The sequence below is a fragment of the Sturnira hondurensis genome, unplaced genomic scaffold (genome assembly GCF_014824575.4).
Source record: "Sturnira hondurensis isolate 20B ecotype Veracruz unplaced genomic scaffold, ASM1482457v3 Scaffold0013559, whole genome shotgun sequence".
NCBI lineage: Eukaryota > Metazoa > Chordata > Mammalia > Chiroptera > Phyllostomidae > Sturnira > Sturnira hondurensis.
Window position 1 is genome coordinate 1,929,462 of NW_028086190.1, and position 26,236 is coordinate 1,955,697.

General features: G+C 37.5%; 1 protein-coding gene across 5 annotated transcripts in view; it reads right to left on the bottom strand.

Annotated features, from left to right (window-relative positions):
• The window catches only part of DENND4C (DENN domain containing 4C), a 129,828-nt gene that overhangs the window by 97,876 nt on the left and 5,716 nt on the right, over positions 1-26,236 (bottom strand). Inside the window, exon 2 of one of the 5 annotated variants that reach the window (XM_037061904.1) lies at positions 7,730-7,848. The exons of the other annotated variants lie outside the window; for them this stretch is intronic. The gene's annotated coding sequence lies outside the window, so the exon portion shown is untranslated. The remainder of the gene's footprint in view (positions 1-7,729; positions 7,849-26,236) is intronic. 5 annotated transcript variants of the gene reach the window in all.

Consider the following 26,236-nt stretch of genomic DNA (forward strand, 5'->3'; position numbering starts at 1 on the left):
AAACAAAAGCAAACTAAGCAAACAACTAGAATAGGGGCAGAGCCACAGAAATGGAGATCACATGGAGGGTTAACAACAGGGGAGTGGGAGGAGGAGAAGTAGGGAGAAGGTAAAAAGAATAAGTAGCATAGACAGTAGGTAGAAAATAGACAGGAGGAAGGCAGGAATAGTACGGGAAATGTAGAAGCTAAACAACTTGTGACACATGGACGTGAACTAAAGAGGGGGGAATGGGGGGAAGGGGGTGTGCAGGGTGGAGGGGAGTGAAGGGGGGAAATGGGACAACTGTAATGGCATAATCAATAAAATACATTTTAAAAAAAGAAATATTAAAGAGACTTAGCAAAGGAAAAGAAGATCAAAAACTCTGAACAGTAAAATGACAACAAACTCACAACTATCAACAACTGAACCTAAAAAAACAAAAACTAAGTAAACAACTAGAACAGCAATAGATTCACAGAAATGGATATCACATAGAGGGTTATCAGTGGGGAGGGGAGGGGGGAGAATGGGGGGAAAGGTACAGGGAATAAGAAGCATAAATAGTAGGTACCAAATGGACATGGGGAGGTTAAGAATAGTATGGGAAATGTAGAAGCCAAAGAATTTATGTGTATGACGCATGGACATGAACTAAGGGGGGGGGGGGCATGGAATAAAGGAGGGAAAAAATGGGACAACTGTACTAGCATAACCAATAAATTTTTAAAAAATAAAAAATCATTTTTCTGACACACCCGAAAAATTCTGGAGTCCCTATTTATTCTGTTCCATCGATCTATTTGCCTATATGTCAGTACCACATGGATCTGACAAATGTAGCTTTATAGCCAATCTTGAAATCAGGCAGCATTAGTCTTCAATTCTGTTCTTTTCCAAAATTGTTTTGAAAAAGGTTCTTTGCATTTTAATGAGCATTTTAGAATAAGCTTGTCAATTTGTTTTAAAAAATGCCTACTAAGATTTTTTCTTGCTGCCATGCAATAAAACCTTTATTAACATTTTGAACAGATTCATTTATTACTGAAACGGGTAATTTCTAAACTTAAATTGGGGCATGTGGCTAGAATGCAGACTAGTGCCATCATTGGACACTATGAATGCAAAACTGAAAAATTAACAGCCACTATTCAGACACAGAGGACCAGGTGCAGGATGGACTCTTTCTGGGTGCTGTAGTCAGAAGGAGTGCAACAATCTTCTAGCTACTTGCCTGCAAAGATGAGCCTCTCCTGTTGTGTCTGCACGGAGTGAGAGTGCAGAGGATGCCTTCCTTATCCTGGATCTTAGCTTCCTATTCTCAATGGTGTCACTGGGTTCCACCTCCAGGATGACAGTCTTGCCAGTCAAATTCTTCACAAAGATTTGTATTTTTGACTGGTTAGCGAATGCGAAAATACCACAAATCCAATCACATTGAGTCACGTCAACAGCACACTGACGTTGTGTGTGTGTGTGCTGACGTTGGACAACACACTGCTGCTCTCAACAATGCCATTCATTTCTAAATTACCTAGTAAGATCTTTATTGGGATTGTGTTGAATCTGTAGGCCAATTTAAGGAGGACTGATAACACTGAATCTTCTAATCTGTGAACAAGGTTTAGCTCTGCATTTACTTAGATTTTTAAAAATTTCTCTCAACAATATTTTACAGTTTACAACATAAGAATATAAAGTCTCTCATGTCTTTTGTAAGATTTGCTTTTAAGTACTTAAATGTAGATGCTACTGTAAGTGACAGTGTTTCCTTTTAACTTAATTTCCAATTGTTCACTGCTACTATAAATACTATAATTGATTTCTATTTATTGATCTTATATAATGCAATCATGCTAAAGCTGCTTATGAGTTGGAGAGCTTTTTTGCAGGCTCCATCGAATTTTCTACATAGATAATAATATTTGTGAATAAGACAAATTTACTTATTTCTTTCCAATGTAGTTACCTTATATTTCACTGTGCTGCCTAGAATAGAACATCCAGTAAAATGTTTAAAAGAAATGATGACCAAAGAAAATATAAAAATGACCAATCACATGAATAAATGCTGAACATCATTAGTCACAGAAACATTATTCACAATAGCCAAAAGGTAGAAACAACCCAAATATCCATTAACAGATGAATAAATAAAATTCAGTATATCTGTACAATGGAATATTATTCAGCCATAAGAAGGAATTAAATTTGATACATGGTACATGAATGGACTTTGAAAACATTATGCTAAGTGAAATAAGCCAGACACACAAGGAAAAAAATATGATTCCACTTCATAGATACTCAGAGTAAAACAGATTAGTAGGGACTGGAAAAGGGGAAAATGAAGAATTATTGTTTAATGGGTACAGAGTTTGTATTAGCAATGATACAAAACTTTTGGGTATAGACAGTGGGAATGGTTACACAACACTGTCAGTGTCTTTAATGCTACCGAATTGTACACTTACAAATAGTTAAATGACATATATTACATATACACATTTTACCACAATAAAAAAAGAGAGAATGCATCAATAATCATCTCTCCATATTAAACGTTTGGGTTCTCTTAAGTTATTGGGTAAATTCCTGTAATCAGCTTCCTAATTCAGAGAATATAAAAGCCTATGTAACTATTGTTATATGTTACCTTCTTGCATTTTGAAAAGAATATACAATTTATCATGACAACGACAATATATCTAGTGCCAGTGAGTGTTACACTTGTATTTATAGTGTTAAGAGTAAAGCTGTTGCAGGAAGGTTGTTTAAATACACACTTCCTTGATGACAAAAGGGGGGGAGGAGGATATGGAGAGTGGACATCTGTTTTGTTCCTTATCTTAGGGGAAAGAATTATTTCTTTTACTACTAAATATAATGTTACTTGTAGGTTTTCCATACATGTTCTTTTTCAGGTTAAGGAAGTACCTTTCTATTCCTGAGACTTTCATCAGGAACAGATGTTGAATTTTATCATACACTTTTTCTGCATCTATTGAATGGTTTTTCTTTCCAGTTTTTAATATGGTGAATTACACTGATTATTTTTCAAGTTAATAACCAACCTGGCATTCCTATGATAAGTCCCACTTGGTCATGATGTATTATCCTTTTTATATATTCTGGATTCTATTTGCTAAAATTTTGACTGAAATTTTATATTTTAATGAGGGACACTGATGTGTAGTTTTCTTTCCTTATAATGTCTATCTGGTTTTCATAGAAAGTAATGTTATCTCCACACAATGAGTAGAAAAGAATTTCCTGCTCTTCAATTCTCTGTAACAGTTTGTACAGAACTGGTAATACCATATTTATAGTACCATGTATAATGTGCTCCCCTGTATAATGCCCATCCACCATGTATAATGTTTTTGCCCCAAACATTCAGGGAAAAAAATCTTTCATTTTAATTTGTTAATTATTTATATTTAGATACTTTTTTACATTATAAAGAAATTTTAGCTTTTATTTTTAAATATATTATGATACAAGAAATTTTATGTACCAATTAATTACAAAACAGAACAGCAGATACAATGTAATTCAGGTACTACCCATAAATAACGTGCATCCTTATTTTCCCTTCAAAAATTTGGGCAAAAAAGTACACATTATTCATGGGAAAACATGGTATTTCTTCCTTAAATGTTTGATAGAATTCACCTGTGAAATTATCTGGATTTGTAGTTTTCTTTATGGGTAGGGCTCTTAACTATAAATTCAATTCCTTTAAAGCAGGAGTGTCAAACTCATTTTCAGTGGGGGCCACATGAGCTTCACAGTTGCCTTTAAAGGGCCAAATGTAGAGCTCCTTGCCCCTAGTTAAGTAGTAGTTACATTTATACAGTCCTAAAATTATATTCGGACCTTTGAAGGCAACTGCAAGGCTAATGTGGCCCCCGGTGAAAATGAGTTTTACAGCCTTGATTTAAGGCCTTACTCAACTTTTTAAAAAAGTATTTGTTATTGATTATGCTATTACAGTTTTCCCAATTTCCCCCTTTACCCCCCTCCACCCTGCCCCCCCCAACTCTCCAGCATTCCCCATCCCTTACTTCACGTCCATGGGTTGTACACATAAGTTCTTTGAGTCCTCTGTTTCCTATAACATTTTTTATCTCTCCCCATCTATTTTATGCCTACTAATTATGCTTCTTCTTCCCTGTACCTCTTCCCCACTATTCCTTCCCCACTGAAATCTTTCCATGTGATGTCCATTTCTCTGATTCTGTTCCTGTTCTAGCTGTTTGCTTAGTTTTTGTTTTAGTCATTTTTCTTTTCTTTTAGGTTCATTTGTTGATAGTTGTGAGTTTGTTGTGATTTTATTGTTCACATTTTTTTTATCATCCTTTTCTTAGTTAAGTCCCTCTAACATTTCTTATAATAAGAGCTTGGTGATGATGAACTCCTTTAACTTGGCCTTATCTGGGAAGCCCTTTATCTGTCCTTCCATTCTAAATGATAATTTTGCTGGATAGAGTCATCTTGGATGTAGGTCCTTGCCTTTCATGACTTGGAATACTTCTTTCCAGCCCCTTCTTGCCTGTAAGGTTTCTTTTGGGAAATCAGCTGATAGCCTTCTGGGAACTCCTTTGTAGGTAACTGTCTCCTTTTCTCTTGCTGCTTTTAAGATTCTCTCCTTATCTTTCATCTTGGGTAGCTTAACAATGATGTGCCTTGGTGTGTTTCTCTTTGGGTCCAACTTCTTTGGGACTCTCTGGGCTTCCTGGACTTCCTGGAAGCCTATTTCCTTAGCCAGATTGTGGAAGTTTCCCTTCACTATTTTTTCAAATAAATTTTCAGTTTCTTGCTGTTGTTGTTCTCCTTCTGGCATCCCTATAATTCGGATATTGGAACATTTCAGGTTGCCCCAGAGGTTCCTAAGCCTCTCTTTACTTTGCTGAATTCTCGTTTCTTCATTCTGTTCCGGTGGACGTTTATTTTTCCTTATGTTCCAAATCTCTGCTTTGAGTTCTGGTTTCCTTCCTCTCATTGTTGGTTCTCTGAATATTCTCCTTTATTTCACTTTGGGTATCTTTCATTTATTTATTAATTTTTTTGACCAAGCTCAATCAGTTCTGTGAGTGTTTTGATTACCAAGGCTTTAAATTCTCCATGAGATAGGTTTTCTATCTCTTCATCGCTTAGTCCTCTTTCTGAAGTTTTGCTGTTCTTTCATTTGGACCATATTTCTTTGTCTTGATGCACCTGACAAGTTAGTTTTAAGGGGATGGAGCCTTAGGTATTCACCAGGGCAGGGCAACCCTCTTTGCTGCCCTGCGGCACTGCCTGTGGGGGAGCTGCAAGAGAGGGAACAGTGCAGCTCACCTGCTCACCGCTAGGCCCCTTTCCAATGGATTCTCATGTGAGACTGGGACTTTATCCCACCGAGGTAACACCTACCATAGTCCTCAGTCAACTCTGAGTCTCAGTTACCTGTTCAGCAAGTTCCCCCCACCCTGTCCTAGGCCTCCCTGCAGTTTTTTTTTTTGAGCCAGTCCCACCCGCACAGCCTTGCCACAGGTTGTTACGAGTCTGATTGTTCTGGTTGATTTTTTCTTTAATTCCTTGGTTGGCAAAGTTCCATGCAGTTTGATTTTCTGGCGTTTCTGTTTGTTTATTGATTTTAGGTTGGTTGTTATCCTCTTTTTGGTTGTGTGAGGAAGCAAAGGGTTTTTACCTATGCCTCCATTTTAGCCAGAACTAGATTCCCTACTCAAATTCTTCTTGACAAAACTCTCATATTTTGTGTCTTAATCCATTCAGGCTACTATACCAGAATACCATAGACGGGGTGGCTTAAAAACAGCACAAACTTATTTCTCACAGTTCTGGAAGCTGGGAAGTCTAAGATCAAGGCATTGGCAGATTCAGTGTCTGGTGAGAGCTGGCTTCCTTGTTCACAGAAAGCTCTCTTTTTGTGATGACATCACATGGCTGAAGCGAGCCAAGGATCTCTCTGGGTCTCTTTTAGAAAGGCACTAATCCCATTCGTGAGGGTTTCCCCCCCAAGTGACTAAATCACCTTCCAAAGCCCCACCTCCAAAAACCATCCCATTTGGGATTAGGTTTCAAGATTAAAAACTTGAGAGGAGGGGACAAAAACTTTCAGTCTATAGTGTATCTTTTGAATTGTCCATTTCACCTAAATTGTCAAATTTACTGGCATAAAGAGGTTTATAATATTCCCTTATTATCCTTTAAATATCAGTAGACTTTGTTGTGAGGTCATCCATCTCATTTCTAATTAGTAATTTTAGTAATTTCTGTCTTCTTTTTTTTCCCCTTATCAGTCTGGCTAGAAACTTGTCAATTTTATTGATCTTCTCTAAGAAACAGTTTTCAGTTTCTCTTTTTCACTATTGCTTTTCTGCAGTATCGGACTGTATTACTTTCTACTTTGATCTTTATTATTTCCATTCTTCTGTTAATAAAAAATTTAATTTGCTCTTCTATTTCTAGTGTCTTAACTTAGAAGCTGAGGTCCTTAATTTGAGATCTTTCTTCTTCTCTAACATAGGTATTTAGTGCTATGAACCCCTCCATAGGCAATTTTTAGTGGCATCCCACAAACTTGGTATGTTGTATTCTCTTTCTATTTGGTTCAAATTATTTTTTACTTTCCCTTTCTTAAAATACTTTTTCCTTGACCAATGACTATTTAAAAGTATGTTTTTCAGGTTCCAAGCATCCTGGTTACTGCTTTCTAACTTGATTACACTGCGGTCAGAAAATACAATGTGGATTAGTATTCTTTTACATTTATTGACACTTATTTTATGTCTAAGAACATGGTCTAGCTTGATAAATATACCATGTGCTCTTCAGCAGAATGTGTGATCTGTTGCTGTTGAATAGAGGACTCTACAAATGTCAATCAAGTCAAGCAGGTTCAAAGCACTGTTTCAAGTCTACCATATCCTTGCTGATTTTCTGTCCTCTTAGTCTATCAATTATTAAGAATGGCATTGAAATCTCTGGCTATAATTGTATATTTGCCTATTTCTCCTTCCAGTTCTATCAGATTTTGTATCACGTATTTTGAAGCTCTGGTATTAAGGGCGTAAACATTTAGAATTATGTCTTTTTTATTAATTGGCCCCTTTATCATTAAAATGAACTTTTTTTATCTCTGGCAAATATTATTCTATCTTAACAAGAGCTTCTGAAAAGAATTAAAATATTTGTCAAAACTTAGGTATATAGTTTAATAATTAAATTACCTTTTCTCACTATAGCTGAGGTAGTCTTTAGAATCAATTTTCTTTCAACTTACTGTTTAGAATGGCACACATTTTAATAAATAAACACTGCTGACATCAACAAAATGTTATTATTTTTAATTTACAAGGCTAAATGTAGTTGACACAATTCCTCACTGTAACAAAAATACTTTTTTAAAGCTTCAAAAATATTTGTGTGTTCCCTGGTGTTCCAAATTATGCAGAATGAATGATGAGGTCTGTTTAACCACAAAGGAACTATGGTTTTATCAAAGTTACCTGCTACATTTAAGCAGTTTAAAATAGGTCCTTTGTGATTCCACTTAGAAAGCATTATCAACATCAGTTATGCTGCCTGGGTCATGAAACTACAAAACTGAAAAAATAAGTCATTTCAGATAAGATCTGTTCCTTTTCAGAACACAAAGCAGTGTAATTCTCTACTACTGCACCAGCCACTGAAAGTTTTATAAAGAAGGAGGGTTGTAAAGGAAGGCTGCAAACACAAATACCTAAAGGGGTCAGGCAGCAGATGAGTCCTGGAAACTGGATAATGCAGGCAACTACTACCAGTCAGATCCCTCCAACTGTTGCCAAATGGACTTAGCAAAGCCAGAACTTCCTTTTTGCCCTTGTAAGAGAAACCAGAAATCAGGATTTCTATGTAAATCTCCAAGTTTTAAAATATCAGCAACTAATTCAAAATTCTTAAACACTAGTAAGATCAAACAAAACGCAGAAGCAGTGTATATTCACTCTAAAGGTTAAGTCTAGAAAAGAACAATTTCTAAATTCTATTAAAAAAAATTGACCTGGTTATAAATAGCTAACTTCACCATTAAAGAAATGTGAGCCAATGTACCAAAATGTATATCAAACTGGTAATATAGCCATATAAAAGGGAATGAAAGGAGAACTAATCCAAGTAACTTTTGAACAATTTACTTTTAACAAGAACTGAAAAGAAATCTTGAACTTTACTGAGAAGGCTTGCTTTTTACAGTGGTATGGTTATAGGAATTCTAAAATAATTCTGTATGCATTCTATGATGGAACAATTGTTGGAAACCAGAGTTCTTGTTGTGAGAAAAAGGAGGTATAAACATGAAATGGGAGAAAGCAAGTAAAATCTATATATTACAATGGAATTAGAGTTATCAGTCTGAACTCAGAGCTTCAAAATATACACTAAATGCAATGTGGATCATAGAACAGAAAAGCACAATGATGTGAAAACTAGTGAAATTTAAATAAAATCTGGATTTTAATGAATAGCAATATAATAATATTGATGTCCTAGTTTTGGCAAATATACTATGGTAACATAAACATTAACCAGGAAGGAAGAAGAAGTCAGTAGTGTTTTTTCACCATTTCTGCATACACAAAATAATTCAAAAATAAAATATTTTAAGTGTGTGTATCAACACTATTGATAACAGCCAAAAAGTGGAAATAGCCCAAATGTCCGTCAACTGATGAAGCGATAAACAGCTTTTCTACACACACACAGGCTCAGGACAGGAAGTCACTGACACCAAACAGACTGACCAGGGCCACTCACAAGCAGTATCTGACAAAGGTCTGATCCAGAGTCTTTGCAGACCTACCTAATACATAGAAACCAATACAAAGCAGCAGCCAACATGGGGAGACAAAGAAGCAGACCCCAAATAAAAAAACAAAAGAATTCTCCAGAATAAGAGCAAGATGAAATGGAGGCAAGCAATTTATTAAATACAGAGATTATGATTATAAGGATACTCAACAACATGAAAAAAGACACAGAAACCAAAAAAGGACCAGTCAAAAATAAAGAATGCAACATCTGAAATAATACACCAGAAGAAATAAACAGTTGATAAAACAAACTGGAAGGAATGAACTAGAAGATCAAATCAGTGATTTGGAAGACAAGGTAGAAAACGCACCCAAGCACAGTAGCAAAAAGAAAAAAGAATTTTAAAAATGAGGAGAGCTTAAGAATCATTTTGAATAATGTGAAGAATAACAATATCTGCATCATGGGAACACCAGGAGAAGAGAGAGAGCAAGGAATCAAGAACCTATTTGAAGAAATGCCTGAAAACTTCCCTTATCTGGTGAAGGAAAAAACACGCAAATCCAGGAAGCTCAGAGAGTCCCAAACAACTTGGGACCAAAGAGGCCTATACAGAGACATATGAAAATTAAACTGGCAAGGCTTAGAGACAAGGAGAGAATCCTAAAAGCCACAAGAGAAAAGCAGGCAGTTACATACAAGAGAACACTCATTAGACTGTCATCTGATTTCTCAACAGAGACAGTTCAGGAGGACTTCCGCCAAGATGGAGGCATAGGTGGAAACACTGTGCCTTCTCCCACAACCAAGTTTGAATACAACAAAGGTTTGGAGAAACAAAGACACAACCAAAGGACAGAAAATTGAATTATACGGAAGTCCGACTACATCTAACCATTCAACGGGACGGTAAGAGGGGCGGAGCCAGCAGCGGAGCTGGGTCGGGCAGGACAGATCCCCCGACCTAGGTGCGCAGGCAGCCCGGAACCAGTCAGGGTGTGGGGCAGACTGACCGCGGTCGCACATTCTCACACAGTGAGACGGAACACGCAGGCCCCAGGGGGCGAGGGCTGATGGCGGTGGCACACTCTCGTGCAGTGGGACAAAACGCGTGGGCCCGGTGACGGCAGCAGCTGCAGCACCGATGAGGGCCGCGGCAGCAGGCGGCAGACAGGACGCCATAGTCCTTCTTTGACCCCGCCCCCACATACAGCGTCACAACCCAGCGACTTAGTTGCCCTGCGCTAGTGAACACCTTAGGGCTCCGATCCTGCTACGGAACAGGCACGAACAGCCCAAAAGATGGCTCAAGAAGAACTCAAAGTCCCAGAGCCAATAACTCTAAGCAACCAAGAGATTGCCAGCCTCTCAGAAGCACAATTCAAAACACTGTTTATCAGGATGCTAACAGAACTGGTGGATTATAGTCACAAATTAGAAGAAGAAGGCTAAACTAATTGAAATGAAGGGAGATGTCCAGGAAACCAATAGTGATGGAAAGGAAACTGGGACTCAAATCAATGGAATGGACCAGACGGAAGAACGAAACATCCAACCAGAAAGGAATGAAGAAATGAGAATTCAAACAAATGAGGAGAGGCTTAGGAACCTCCAAGACATCTTTAAAGGTTCCAACATCCAGATTATAGGGGCACCAGAAGAGGGAAAGAAACAGCCACGAGTGGAAAACCTATTTGAACAAATAATAAAGGAGAACTTCCCCAATCTGGCAAAGGAAATAGAATTCCAGGAAATCCAGGAAGCTCAGAGAGTCCCAAGGAAATTGGACCCAAGAAGGAACACACCAAGGCACATCATAATTACATTAGCCAAGACTAAAATGAAGGAGAGAATCCTAGAAGCAGCAAGAGATAAGGGGACAGTCACCTACAAAGGAGTACCCATCAGACTGTCAGGTGATTTCTCAAAAGAGACCTTCCAGGCAAGAAGGGGCTGGAAAGAAGTATTCCAAGTCATGAAATCCAAAGACCTACAAGCCAAGATTGCTTTATCCAGCAAAACTTTCATTTAGAATGGAAGGACAGATAAAGTGCTTCTCAGATAAGGTCATGTCCAAGGAGTTCATCATCACCAAGCCCTTATTATATGAAATGCTAAAGGGACTTATCTAAGAGAAAGAAGATAAAAATATGAACAGTGAAAGGATAGCAAACTCACAGTTATTAACCACACCTAAAACAAAAACAAACCAAGAGGACAGCTAGATCAGGAGTGGAACCATAGAAATGAAGAACACATGGAGGGTTAGCAACAGGGGAGTGGGAGGAGGAGAAGCGGGGAGAAGGTACAGAAAATAGCATAGAGGGTAGGTAGAAAATAGATAGGGGCGAGGGCAAGAATAGTGGGGGAAATACAGAATCTAAAGAACTTGAGACACGTGGTTATAAACTAAGGGGGGAGAATGGTGGGGGAGGGAGTGTGCGGGGGGAAAGGAATGAAGGGCGGGAATAGAACAACTGTAATGGTATAATGAATAAAATATATTTTTAAAAAAACTTAAATAAAAAAAAAAGAACAAAAAAAAAAAAACCAGAGACAGTTCAGGCTAGATGGGAATGACATGAAATATTCAAGGTGATGAAAAACAAAGACCTACAACCAAGGCAGTAGCCCACACTAAGTATAGCCCAGCAAGGCTATCATTTAAAATCAAAGGAGAAATAAGGAGCTTCCCAGATAAGAAAAAGCTAGAGGAGTTTGTTAACACCAAACCAGTAGTGCGACAAATGTTAAAGGGCTTGCTTTAAGAAGAAAAAGAGAAAGGAAAAAGAGGAAAACAGTTTAATGATAATATGGCACTAAGTACATATATAACAGTAATCACCTTAAATAAATGGCTTAAGTGCTCAACCAAAACACACAGAGGAGCTGAATGGATAAGAAAACAAGACCCATAAACATGTGGCCTCCAAAAGACCCAACTCAGATCAAAAGATACACACAGACTAAAAGTAAAGGGATGGAAAAAGATTTTCATGCAAATGGAAAGAAGAAAAATGCTGGGGTAGCAGTATTTATATCTGACAAAATAGACTTTAAAACCCAGGCTACATATAGTAGGAGACAAAGGAGGATACTACATAATGATAAAGGGAACAATCCAACAAGAGGATATATCCCTAGTAAACATTTACACACCCAACATGGTAGGACTTAAACATATGAAGCCAATCTTCATGGACATAAAGGGAGAGGTCAACAAAAATACAGTCACAGTCAGGGATTTTAACACCCCACTGACTCCAATGGATAGATCTTCCAGGCAGAAAATTAACGAGGAGACAATGACCTTAAATGACACACTAGATGAAATGAATTTAATTGATATCTTCAGAGCATTTCACCCCAAAGAAGAACAACATACACACTTTTCAAATGCACATGGAATGTTTTCTAGGATTGACCACATGTTAGGACACAAAACAAGTCTCAAAAAATTTAAGAAGACTGAAAACATGCCAAACATCTTCTCTGATCTCCATGCTATGAAAATAGAAATCAATCACAAGAACACTGAAAAACATGCAAGAACATGGAAGCTAAATAACTAAACAATGAATGCGTCAGAGATCAAAGAAGAAATCAAAAGATACCTTGAAACAAATGAAAATGAGGACAAAACAATCCAAAATCTGTGGGATCCTGGAAAAGCAATTCTAACAGGGAAATTCACAGCATTGCAGGCCGATCTCAAAAAACAAAAACAAAAAAACAAGAAAAAGCTCAAATAAATAATCTAATTTTACACTTAAAGGAATCTGAAAAACAACAAAGCCCTAAGTGAGTAAAAGGAAGGAAATAATAAAGATCAGAGCACAAATAAATGAAATGAAATACAGTCTAGAAAAAAAAAGATACAAAAGATCAATGAATCCAAGAGCTGGTTCTTTGGAAAGATAAACAAGATTGGCAAATCTTTAACCAGACTTATCGAGAAAAAAGGAAAGAGGACCCAAATAAATAAAATCAGAAATAAAAAAGGAGAAATAACAACTGACACCGAAGAAATACAAATGATTGTAAGAAAATACTATGCACAACTATATGCCAATAAACTGGACAACCTGGATGAAATGGATAAATTCCTAGAAACATACAATCTTCCAAAACTAAATCAGGAAGAATCAGAAAATCTAGACAGATTACACTGAGTGAAATTGAAGCAGTAATAAAAAAAAAAAACTCCCAACAAACAAAAGCCCTGGACTGGATGGCTTCACAGGTAAATTTTACCAAACATTCTGAGAAGAACTAACACCTCTCCTTCTCAAATTATTTCAAAAAATTCGGAAGGAGGGAAGGCTCTCAATCTCAATTTTATGAGGCCAGCATTATCCTTATTCCAAAACCAGATAAAGACAATACAAAAAAAGAAAAGTATATGACAATATCCCTGATGAACACAACACTAAAATCCTCAACAAAATATTAGCAAAATAAATACAGTGATGCATCAAAAAGATCATATACCATGAAGTGGGATTTATTCCATGAATGCCAGATTTGTACAACATTTCCAAATCAATAAATGTGATTCACCACATAAACAAAATGAAGGATAAAAACCACATAATCATATCAATAGATGCAGAAAAAGCATTTCATAAAATCTAGCACCCATTTATGATAAAAACTCTCAGCAAAGTAGGATCAGAGGGAACATACCTAAAAATAATAAAGGTCATATATGACAAACCCACTACCAGCATCATACTCAACAGGCAACATCTACAACCATTCATCTCAAGACAGGGAACAAAACAGGGATGTCCACTTTCATCTCTCTTATTTGACACAGTACTAGAAGTCCTAGCCACAGCAAAAGACAAGGAGAAGAAATAAAAGGCATCCAAATTGGAAAGTAAGAAGTAAAACTGTCATCATTTCTAGGTGATATGATACTGTATCTAGAGAACCCCAAAGATTCCACCAAGAAACTACCAGAACTGATCAATGAATTTAGCAAAGTAGCAGGATACAAAATTAATATCCAGAAATCCGTTGGATTTTTACATGCCAATAATGAGCTAACAGAAAGGGATATTAAGAAAATAATCCCATTCACAATGGCTTCAAAAAGAAGAAAATACCTAGCAATAAACCTAACCAAGGATGTAAAAGACCTATACTCAGAAAATTGTAAGACACTGAAGAAACTGAAGAAGATACATGTAAGTGGAAGCGCATACCATATTCATGGATAGGAAGAATTAATATCATTAAAATGTCGCCCTGGCTGGTGTAGCTCAGTGGATTGAGCACGGGCCTGTGAAGCAAAGGGTCACCAGTTTGATTCCCAGTCAGGGCACATGCCTGAGTTGCAAGCCAGGTCCCCAGTAGGGGACACATGAGAGGCAACCACATATTGATGTTTCTCTCCCACTCTTTCTCCTGTCCCCTCTCTCTAATAAATAAATAAAATATTTTAAAATAAAATAAAATGTCCATACTACCCAAAGTCTTCTATAGATTCAATGCAATTTCTATCAAGATTCCAACAACATATTTCACAGAACTAGAACAAATATTTCAAAAATTTACATAGAACCACAGAAGGCCCCACATAGCAACAGTGATCCTCAGAAAGAACAAAACTGGAGGAATCACACCACCCAATATCAGCTATGATAGTAATCAAAACAGCTTGGTACTGGCATGAAAAGACACATAGATCAGTGGAACAGAACAGAGAGCCCAGAAATAAACAAACCCACATCTTTATACTCAATTAATATTCGACAGAGGAAGCAAGCACATACAATCAGCTAAAGATAGTTTATTTGATAAATGGTATAGATAAAAGTAGACAGATACATGTAGAAAAATAAAACTAGACCACCTTCTTATACAAGAATAAATTCAAAACAAATTAAAGATAAATATTAGGGCCCTGGCTGGCGTAGCTCAGTGGATTGAGTGCGGGCCTGAGAACCAGATGATCACGGTTCGATTCCCAGTGAGGGCACATGCCTGGGTTGCAGGCCAGTTCCTGGCAGGGGCCAGTTCCCAGCAGGGGATGCAGGAGAAGCAACCATACATTGATGTTTCTCTTCCTCTCTCCTTCCCTTACCCTCTAAAGATAAATAAATAAAATATTTTTTAAAAAGATAAATATTAGACCTGAAACCATAAAAATCCTAAAAGAAAACATAGGCATTAAAATCTCAGACACAGCTTGTACCAATAGTTTATCTACAATATCTCCCCAGGCAAGGGAAACAACAAAAAAAAATAAACAAATGGAACTCCATCAAATTAGAAAGTTTCTGCACAGAAACTCCCTATGCAGAAAGGAGACCATCAACAAAAGAAAAAGAAAACCCACAGAATGGGAGAACATATTTGCCAATACATCTGATAAAGGGTTAATATCTAAAATTTATTAAAAAATTACAAAATTCAACACCAAAAACACAAACAACCCAACTTAAAAATGGGCAGAGAACCTGGATAGGAAGTGGAAGAGGAAGAGGAAGAAGAGGAGGAAGAAGAGGAGGAGGAGGAAGAGGAAGAAGAGGAGGAAGAGGAGGAGGAAGAGGAGGAGGAAGAAAAAGAGGAAGAAGAAGAAGATTTAACCCTTTACAGCAGTATGGATGGACCTGGAGAACTTTATGCTAGGTGAAATAAGCCATTCAGAGAAAGGCAAATACCATATGATCTCACCTTTAACAGGAACCTAAACAACAAAACAAGCAAGCAAAGTATACCCAGACATTGAAATACAGAATAGGCTGACAGGAACCAAAGAGGAGAGGGGAGAGAATTTCAGGGGAAAGGGGGAAGGATTCACAGGAACAAGTATAAAGGACACATGGACAAAAACTAAGGCGGGTGGGGGGGGCCGGGGAATGCGAGGGAGGCGGGGAGCACTGAGGGGGGGGTTGGGATGGAAGTAAAAGAAAGAAAACTGTACTTGAACAATAATTAAATAATTTTTAAAAAAAAAACATTGTCCGTGTGGTGATTAACAGAGGGAAAGCAAGGTGGGGAAAGGAAGAAGGGATAGTAAGAGATGGTAAAAGAGGGATAAATGGTGATAGCAGGAGACTTGACTTGGGATGGTAAACACACAATACAATATACAGATGATGTATTATACAATTGTATACCTGAAATGTATATAATTTTATTAACCAACATTACCCTAATAAATTCAATAAAAAATTCATGTATAATTCAGAAAAGCAAAATAAAATTTAAAAATTAAAAAAATAAAAACATGCCCATGCAAAACCTACACACAATATTTATAGTAGCTTGATTCATTATCACCAATAACTGAAAGCAAGAAAGACATTCTTCACCCCAATTGATATGTCTCAGTGGGTTGGGCATCATCCCATAAACTAAAAGGTCGCTGGTTCAGTTCTAGGTTACCTGGGCCACACACAGGCATGTGTTGTTGGGGGTGTGCAAGAAGCAACTGATCAGTGCTTCTCTAGCACACTGATGTTTCACACCCTATCTTTCTCCCTCCATTCCCTCTCTATAAAAATAAATAAATAAAATATTTTTAAAAAAAGATATTCTTCAACAGGTAAATGAACATACTGTGATATATCAAAATAGATGATTCAGTAATTCAAAAAAAAAAGAGCCCTGGCGAGGGCCTGCGAACCAAAGGGTTGCCGGTTCGATTCCCAGTCAGGGCACACGCCTGGGTTTTGGGTCAGGTCCCCGTGGGGGGTACTCAAGAAGCAACCACACGTTGATGTTTCTCTCCTAATAAAATCTTTAAAAGCCTACATACTATATGATTCCATTCATATGACATTCTAGAAAGGGAAAACTACAGAAAAAGTAAAAACACGTCAGTTGTTTCCACTACTTTGTGATGAGGTAGAGAGTGTTGAAGACTTGAAGTGCATGGGATTTTTTACAGAGGAAAAACTACTCTGTCTGATTCTATAACAGTGTACACATGACTTTATGCACCTGTCAAAATTCACAGAACTTTACAGCAGAGAAAGTGAGCTTTAATGCATGCAAAACAAACAAACAAACAAACAAACATTGAGGAGGTCAAGGTATCCCCCTGAAGGAATGTGGAGTAAGTCAAAAGAATGTAAATGTATTACAAATGTGTGAAACAACCTTACTGAAGGTGGTGGGAGCGGAAAGATGCTGACCAAAGTAACTTTACAAAGGGAGTGGAGTCTATAAAATTAAAGTCAAAAGGAACTGTAAAGAGGCAATCTGGTTGATAAAATCGTTTCCCACAAGGGTCTGTGTTAACAATTCTAGCACTGCTACATATGTATACTTGGATTAAAAATTACGTAAATGGCCCTGGCTGGTGTAGCTCAGTGGATTGAGCACGGGCCTGTGAACCAAACAATCACGGTTCAATTCGTCAGGGCACATGCCTGGGTTGCAGGCCAGTTCTCAACAGGGGATGCACGAGAGGCAACTATACATTGATATTTCTCTCCCTCTCTCCTTCCCTTCCCCTCTAAAGATAAATAAATAAAATCTTATTTAAAAATTACATAAATGGATGATGAATGGTGGGATCCAGATTTCCTACTGCCAGAGTAGGAATTTACAGATAAACAAGAGGACAAGGCTAGTGTGATCCACGTAGTAATAGATTAAAGTTGGAAACTCAGTTGAATTCATATTTAGCTTAATATAAATACAGACATTACAAACAGAAAGCTTTTGACTTCTGGTCAAGATGGTGGCGTAGACAGACATGGCTCACCTCTTTACACAATCACAACAAAATTACAACTAAAATATAGAACAACCATTGCTCAGAACCAACAGAAATCAAGTTGAATGGAAGTCTGACAAACAATGCAATTTAAAAAAAACACAACCATCCACACTGGTAGGTGGAGCACGGATGCCGAATGGGCTGGTCCCACATCCACGTGTGGTGAATACCAATTCAGGAGGGATATCTCAGGAGCAAGCGGTTCCAGACCCACACCAGGCCCCCCAGTACAGGGTTCCTGTGCCAGAAAGATAAGACCCCACAACTTCTGACTGCAATAAAGCAAGGGGAATTGAGTTGGTGGAAGAAACTGCTAGAGCCCCAAGCACTTCCTCTTAAAGAACCCACACACAGCCTCACCTACTAAGACTCACTCCCTCCCAGCTCCAGCACTGGGGCAGCCGCTTGAGGGGCACCAGTGGTGTGCACAGGGAGGCTCAGACACATGGCATCAAGGCAATCAGAGGCCACTGTCTCATTCCTGGACCCTCTCCTTACAGAGTCAGCAGACTGGTGCAGTATCTAAGACTCCACCAACCTGGCTAACACTGTTTGACCAGCCTTGGAGATCCCCAGAGACTCTGCCCCACACAATTTACAGGCCCGCCCAAGCTGCTTTTCCCTATGAACAGCCAGTCTTGGCTCCTGCTTCACAACTTCCTAACTCCTCTCCAACAAGTAGCAGCTGGTCTCAGTGAGCCCCAGGTCTGGCACTACCAGCCTAGATTCACAGCTTGACTTTGCCCGGGAATCTCCAAGCCCAGCACTAGTTAGCAGCCATCTCAGACTGCTTTACTGCTTAGGGAGGGTGGCCCAGGGCAAACGCAGGTGGGGGCTGATGTTGGCCTGCACCATCTGGGAAAACCTAAGGTCAGTGCACCCAGTGGACAACTACAGATCATACTGGAGCAACACCACCCTGACCCTGCATAGCTGATCCTCCATGGAGGGTAGAGATTGGTAGTAAGTGGTCACAGCTAATCTTTGGGTAGTGCACCCAGTGGACAACTACAGACCATACTGGAGCAACACCACCTTGACCCTGCATAGCTGATCCTCCACGGAGGGTAGAGATTGGTAGTAAATGGTCACAGATAATCTTCAGTGCAGCTGACCGGCCTGGGTAAATATCTGCCATTGATCTGACAACAGCAACCAATGCTCAACTTCAAGATGGTGTATTCAGCCCACACAAAGGGCATACCTGAATACCCAGCTTGGGTGATATGGGAGGCTGTGCTACTGGACCCTACAGGACACCTACTACATTAAGCCACACTACCAAGACACAGAGTCAAAGCAGCTCTACCTAACACATAGAAATAAACACAGGCAGGCTGCCAAAACAAGGAGACAAACATGGCCCAAATGAAAGGACAGATCAAAACTACAGAAAAAGAGCTAATCAAAATGAAGATAAGCAATCTATCAGATCCAGAGTTCAAAACACTGGTTATAAGGATGTTCAAAGAACTTAGTGAGAATCTTAGCAGCAGAAAAAAGATCCAATCAGAAAAGAAGGATACACTAACTGAAATAAAGAACAATTTATAGGGAAACCACAGTACAGTGGATGAAGCCAAGAATCAAATCAATGATTTGGAATATAAGGGAGCAAAAAAGAACCAATCAGAAAAAACAAGAAGAAAAGAGAATTCAAAAATATGAGGATAGTGTAAGCAGCCTCTGGGACAACTTTAAGCAATCTTACATTTGCTTCATAGAGGTACCAGGAGGAGAAGAGAAAGAACAAGAAACTGGAAATCTATTTGAAAAAACAATAACAGAAAACTTCCCTAATTTGGTGAAGGAAATAGATACCCAAATCCAGGAAGCACAGAGAGTCTCAAACAAGATGGACACAAAAAGGCCCATCGCAAGACACACCATAATTAAAATGCCAAAGGTTAAAGTAAAGAAATAGGAGGGGAGGATGTAGGAGAATGAGTGAGAGGTGAGGAGATAAGGAAGTACAAATAGGTAGTTACAGAATAGCCATGGAGATGTAAAGTACATTATAGAAAAAGGAGTAGCCAAAGAACTTATGCATATGACCCATGGACATGCACAAAGGTGAGGGACTGCCTGATGGAGTGAGGGGTTTTGGTGGAGGGGAGCTAAAGAGGAAAATATCAGGACAACTGTAATAGCACAATCAATAAAACATCATTTAAAACAAAACCACCTAGTAAAGAAATAAATTCATAGACATGTATATAATAGATTAATATACACAAGTATATTTCCTTGTTCAATCAGCTGAGAAACCCTAGAAGCAATGACACTCCAGTAGAGGAGCAATCAGCATACCTAACATACAGATTTTGGTTTCTAACACTATTCTCCATAAAAGGAATTAAAGCTTCTTAAAGAAATGGGTGATTGATTATAGGACTGGGAGAGGAAGTATACAAAATGAGTGTGGAGCATTTTTTTTAGTACCAGAAAGTAAGTACTCAAAAAAATAAGCAAACAGTCCTTCGCCAGGTATATCAGGCTCATTCTCAAACCAGAGCACATACAAGAAAATAATGAATGCATAAATAAGTGAAACAACAAATTTCAATCTTTCTCTTTTCCTCTTTCTCTCCTCAATACCCCTCCCTCACTCCCTTCCTCTCTCCAAAATCAATAAGTAAATTCATTTAAAAAATAAGCAAACAAACCAACCCACACTGATAGGTATCTGTTAAAGAAAAATACAGGTGCCAAATGAACAAGCTTTCAATAGCCAAAGCTGGAATCATTTATAAATAAAGTAGTACTGGATTATAGCCCCAAGTATAAAACAAATACCCGTAAGCCCATACTGATATAAATCAATGATATTAATAAGTTAATAAATAAAGGAAAAGAAACGAATGTCCCATGCAAAATAATCCCAAATAACTTATGTAGATACTCTGCCTTCAAAAAATGACTCTAAATCCTTACTGCTTAAGTGTGGGAAAAGTTTAGTAACTTCCTTCCAAAGAACACAGAATGGAAAGGACAAAGAAGGGACTAATACTACAGTGGAGAAACGTGGCAAACACTACCTCAGCCAGGTAATCAAGATCACCATTGAAGTCATATATCATGTTGACAGTATGTACCCTGGATATAATATGATGAAAATGGCACTTAACCTCTGTGATTTTCCTCACAAAACCCCATAACCTCAGTCTAATCCTAAGAAAAATATCACACAAATTCTAATACAGGAAGGGATATCCTACAAAATGCCTGTCCAGTACTCCTCAAAACAGTCATGGTCATCAAAAATAAGGAAAGAGAAGTTGTCATACCCAATAGTAGCCTAAAAAGAAGACATGACAACCAAATGTAATGTCATATGTGGATAGGATCCTGGAACAGGAAAAAAAAGACATTAGGTAAAAAAAAAACACAAAGAAACCTGAATAAACTAAAGACTTTAGTTAATAATAATAATATATCAATATTGCTTTGTTAATTTGTATGGTAACAAACTATACTAATGTAAGATGTTACTACTAGAAGAAACTAGATCTGGCTTACAAGGAACTTTGTAAAATCTTAATGTTTCTCTCTATATAGAACTGTTTTAAATATACATAGTCTATTTTCAAAAAGGTACAAAGGTTGAAAAAGATTTAACATGCAAATTTTAATCGTAAGAAAGCTCAACTGGCTGCATTAGTGACAGGCAAAGGAAGACTTCAGAGCAGGATAAAAAGAAACATTTGGACATTTTGGACTTCTGGCCAAGATGGAGGCATAGGTGGAAACACTGTACCTCCTCGCACAACCCAACTTAAGGACAACAAAGATTTAGAAACAAAAACACAACCAGAACAAATAGAAAATTGAACTGTACCAAAGTCCAACAAGAAACCCTTTATCCAGATGGGTATGAGGGGTGGAGGTGGAGGCCGGCAGAGAAGGGTCCTGGCAGCTGGCAGAGAAGGGTCCCAGCAGGGAGAGGCTGTGATTAGCAGAACTGGGTGTGGGGAGGAAATAAGCAAACCCACTGAGACAGGCAAGGCGGTCGACTGACTGAGGACACACATTCGCATGCAGATAAACCAGGCAAAAAACGGGCAGTGAAACGAACAGCACAACCCAGGGTCCCAGCAATGAGAAATAAAGCCTAACAGCACCAATTGAAAAAACTTTTGGGGGTTGAGGTGCCAAGAGAGGCTCCCAGCCTCACAGGAGAGTTTGTTGGAGAGACCCACAGGGTCCTAGAATGTACACAAGCCCACCCACCTGGGAACCAGCACCAGATGGGACCAATTTGCTTGTGGGAAACAGCAGAGGGGACCAAAATCTGAGAGAGCAGAGCAAGCACCACTGCTCCCTCTCTGACCCCTTCCCCACATACAACATCACAACACAGTGACTGGGTTGACTAGCCCTGGTGAACACCTAAGTCTCCACCCCTCATACATAATAGGAACAAACAGACCAAAACATTATGGCTCAAACAGAAGAACAGCTCAAAGCCCCAGAGTCAATACATCTAAGTGATCAAGAGATAGCCAACCTATCAGATGCACAGTTCAAAGAACTGGTAATCAGGATGCTCATAGAATTGGTTGATTATGGTAGCAAATTAGATGAGAAAATGAAGGCTACACAAAGTGAAATGAAGGAAAATGCACGGGGAACCAATAGTGATAGAAAGAAAACTAGGACTCAAATCAATGGAGTGGACCAGAAGGAAGAAAAACAACCAAACAGAAAAGAAGGAAGAAACAAGAATTCAAAAACATGAGGAGAGGCTTAGGAACCTCCAGGACATCTTAAAACGTTCCAATATCCAAATTATAGGGGTACCAGAAGGGGAAGAGCAACAGCCACGAGTGGAAAACCTATTTGAACAAATAATAAAGGAGAACTTCCCCAGTCTGGCAAAGGAAATAGACTTCCAGAAAATCCAGGTAATTCAGAGAGTCCCAAAGAGGTTGGACCCAAGAAGGAACACACCAAGGCACATCATAATTACATTACCCAAGGTTAAGATGAAGGAGAGAATCCTAGAAGGAGCAAGAAATAAGGAGACAGTCACCTACAAAGGAGTTCCCATCAGACTGTCAGCTGATTTCTCAAGAGAGACCTTACAGGCAAGAAGGGGCTGGAAAGAAGTATTCCATGTCATGAAATCCAAAGACCTACAGCCAAGATTGCTCTATCCAGCAAAACTTTCATTTAGAATAGAAGGGCAGATGAAGTGCTTCTCAGATAAGGTCAAGTTCAAGGAGTTCATCATCACCAAGCCCTTATTCTATGAAATGTTAAAGGGACTTATCTAAGAAAAAGAAGATAAAAAACATGTACACTAAAATGACAGCAAACTCACAATTACTAACAACCACACCTAAAACAAAAAGAAAACAAACAAAGCAAACTACTAGAACAGGAAGACAACCACAGAAATGGAGATCACATGGAGAGTTAGCCACAGGGGAATGGGAGGAGGAAAAGTGGGGAGAAGGTATAGAGAATAATTAGCATAGACAGTGGGGAGAAAATAGACAGGGGGAGGGCAAGAGTAGTATGGGAAATGTAGAAGCTAAAGAACTTATGATACATGGACATGAACTAAAGGGGGGGATTGTAGGGGAGAGGGTGTGCAGGGTGGAGGGGAATGAAGGGGGGGAAATGGGACAACTGTAATGGCATAATCAACACAATATAAAAAAAGAAACATTTCATAACAATAAAATAGTTAATCTATCAAGGTATAACAATACTAAACATGTATACACCTAACAAGCAAGTGTCAAAGTCTATGAAGCAAAAATCTGACAAAATTAAAAGACAAAATAAACAGATCTACAATTAAAGAGTTCAACAGTCCTCACTCAGTAATTCATAAAAAAATATACAGAAAATCAGTTAGGATACATAAAATTTAAAGAACACTATCAACTAAGCATATTGAAATATATAGAACACTCCATTCAACAATAGCAAAATAGCTCATTTTAAGTGCACATAGAAAATTCACCAAGATATACTATACATTAGACCATAAAACAAGCCTGGATAAATTTAAAAGAATATAAATCATATAGGATATGTTTTCTGACCAAAATAGAATTAAATTTAGAATCAATAATAGAAAGATAGCTTATAAAATCTCTAAGTATTTAAAAATCAAATGACACTCTTCTAAATAATCCATGGATCAAAGAAGAAATCACAAGAGAAATCAGAAAATATTTTGAACTTAATGAACAAAAAACAGAAATCAACTTGTGAGCTATAGCTAAAGCAGTGTTTATAAGAAAATCTATAGCTTTAAGCACTTATATCAGAAAAGAGAAAAGTTTTTAATCAATAATTTAAGTGTCCACCTTAAGATGCTAAGAAAGAAAAAAGTATTAAACCAAAAGTAAATAGAGGGAAAAAAATAAAAGCATAAATAAAGTTGGAAATGAACAAGAAATAGCAATAGAAATCAATATTTGTAAGAAAAAAGCAAGAGGGAGGAATCACTAATATGAGGGATGATAGAAGGTAATCATTTCAGATTCTTTGACACTAAAAATATAACAAGGTTATAAACACTTCAGTGCCAATAAATTGAACAACTCAGAAGCAAATCTAAAGATTGCCAGTAACCACTAGAAATAAAAAGCAAGGAAGGATTCTTTCCTATTACCTCACTCAGAGGGAGCACGTACCGCAGACACCTTGATTTCACACTTCTAGCTTCCAGAAATGTGACAGAACACATTTCTGTTACTTTAAAGCACATGGTTTGTGGTTAAGGCAAGCCTAGGGAAGCTTTGTGAATAGTATTTTTTAAATATTTTGGATGCAATGGCATAAAAATGAATTAAATTTAATGTTACTTGCTACTTCTTAGTGTTGGACTACTAGAAAACTTAAAATTACATATATGGCTTAACACTTTATTTCTAGTGAATAGCACCAATCTAGTGGCAATAAGATAAGAGAAAGGGAAAAGTATACTGACTGGAAATGAAGAAGACAATTTGTCTTTTTCCGTAGACATTAGGATTCTGCATGGAGAAAATCCTAAGAAATCTACATAAAAGCTACCAGAATTAAAAAATGAATTTAGTAAAGTAACAGAATACAAAGTCAATATACAAAAGAATTAACTATTTTTATAAACTATTAAAAACTGAGAAATTTTTAAAAATATAGTATCACAAAACGCAGTATCAAAAAACATGAAATACTTAGGGATAAATTAAGTAAAATGTGTACAGGACCTATAAAATGAAAATATTGCAGAAAGAACTTAAATAGAAAATAAATAAGTGAAGAGATAAGCAATATTAAAGTATCAGAAGACTAAGCATCATTCAGACGTCAATTTTCCTCATAGGTTTTTTTTTTGGTAGAAACTGATAAGCTCATCTGATAATTTATATGAAAATGCTACAGATCTAAAACAATCAAAGCAATTTTGAAGAAAAATACAATATTGAAGGATAAACACCTCCTAATTCTAAGACTTGCTATGTAATAAAGACAAGATAATATTGGCGTAAGGATAAAGATATAAACCAATGGAAAAAAAGAGAAAGACCAGAACAGACCCATAAGAAAAAAATAAAAAGGAATCAGCTTGCATATAACTTCCAAACTAGTAAGAGGAGGGCAAGGGAGGTGGACAGAGGAAGAAAAGGAGGGAGAAATTTTACAGAAGAAACTAAAAAGGTACTATAATAATTATCTCCCTATCCAGATAGGACGATTAGGAGAAACCTCTCAGAAAATGTAACATGTAAATGGAATAGCATATACAAGGGCTCTGAGGGAAAGAACTTGATAGTAGGTGCCAAACTACCTGTGCCAAACACTAAATTACTTGCATTTAAATACTGGGTTGGCCAAAAAGTCTGTATGGTTTTTTCCATACAATAAAAGATGTTTTCATTTTCACAGGTAACTATTGATTTATGTACTGTGAGTATGTCAGCTACCCCCTTAAGGGTAGAACATTGACTGTTCTCGATTAATGTCTCAATTTGATCGCTCTCACCTTCAACTGTCTACCCCACCCTGGAGTATCATCCAGTGAGAAATTTCCAGCACAAAACTTAGCAAACCACTTTGGACGCATTTCATCAGACACAGCACCTTCTCCATATACCACACAAATTATTTTTTTTTGCATTTCATTTGTGTTTTTACCTGTCTTGAAATAATAAAGCATAATATGCCAAAACTGTTGCAAATTTTCTTCCATCTTCAATATTAAAATGGCTACACAAAAATTCACTCATTTTGATTAAGTTTTTTAAATGATTGCTGGTATGACAGTTATCACAATACAATTTAACAAAATTGTTTCAAATGAAGTTGAAGACAACTAAGCACTACTAGAGCCATCTTAGGGGAAAAAAACAAACAAACTTTTTGGCCAATCCAATAAAATTCATCATTCTTTCATTATTTGGTGCCTTTCAACATCATTCTTCGAGTTTTAAATCAAATGTTTCCTATGTAAGTCACCTCTAATTGACATAATTAGGTATTTCTCTCTTCTCATGGCATTGCTTACTGTACTCTAGATTTGTTAGGTTGTAGTTATGGTGCTTACTTATAAAACTGTTTATCATATTAGACTTTAATATTCAGACTATATGTTATTCATCTGTTTATCTCTAGCAGATTAATATCCATTTAATAATTTTTACATAATTAAAAAGATATTCACAACTCTTATGCTGTTATATTTAGGCATCAATAAATTAAGACATAAAGAAACTA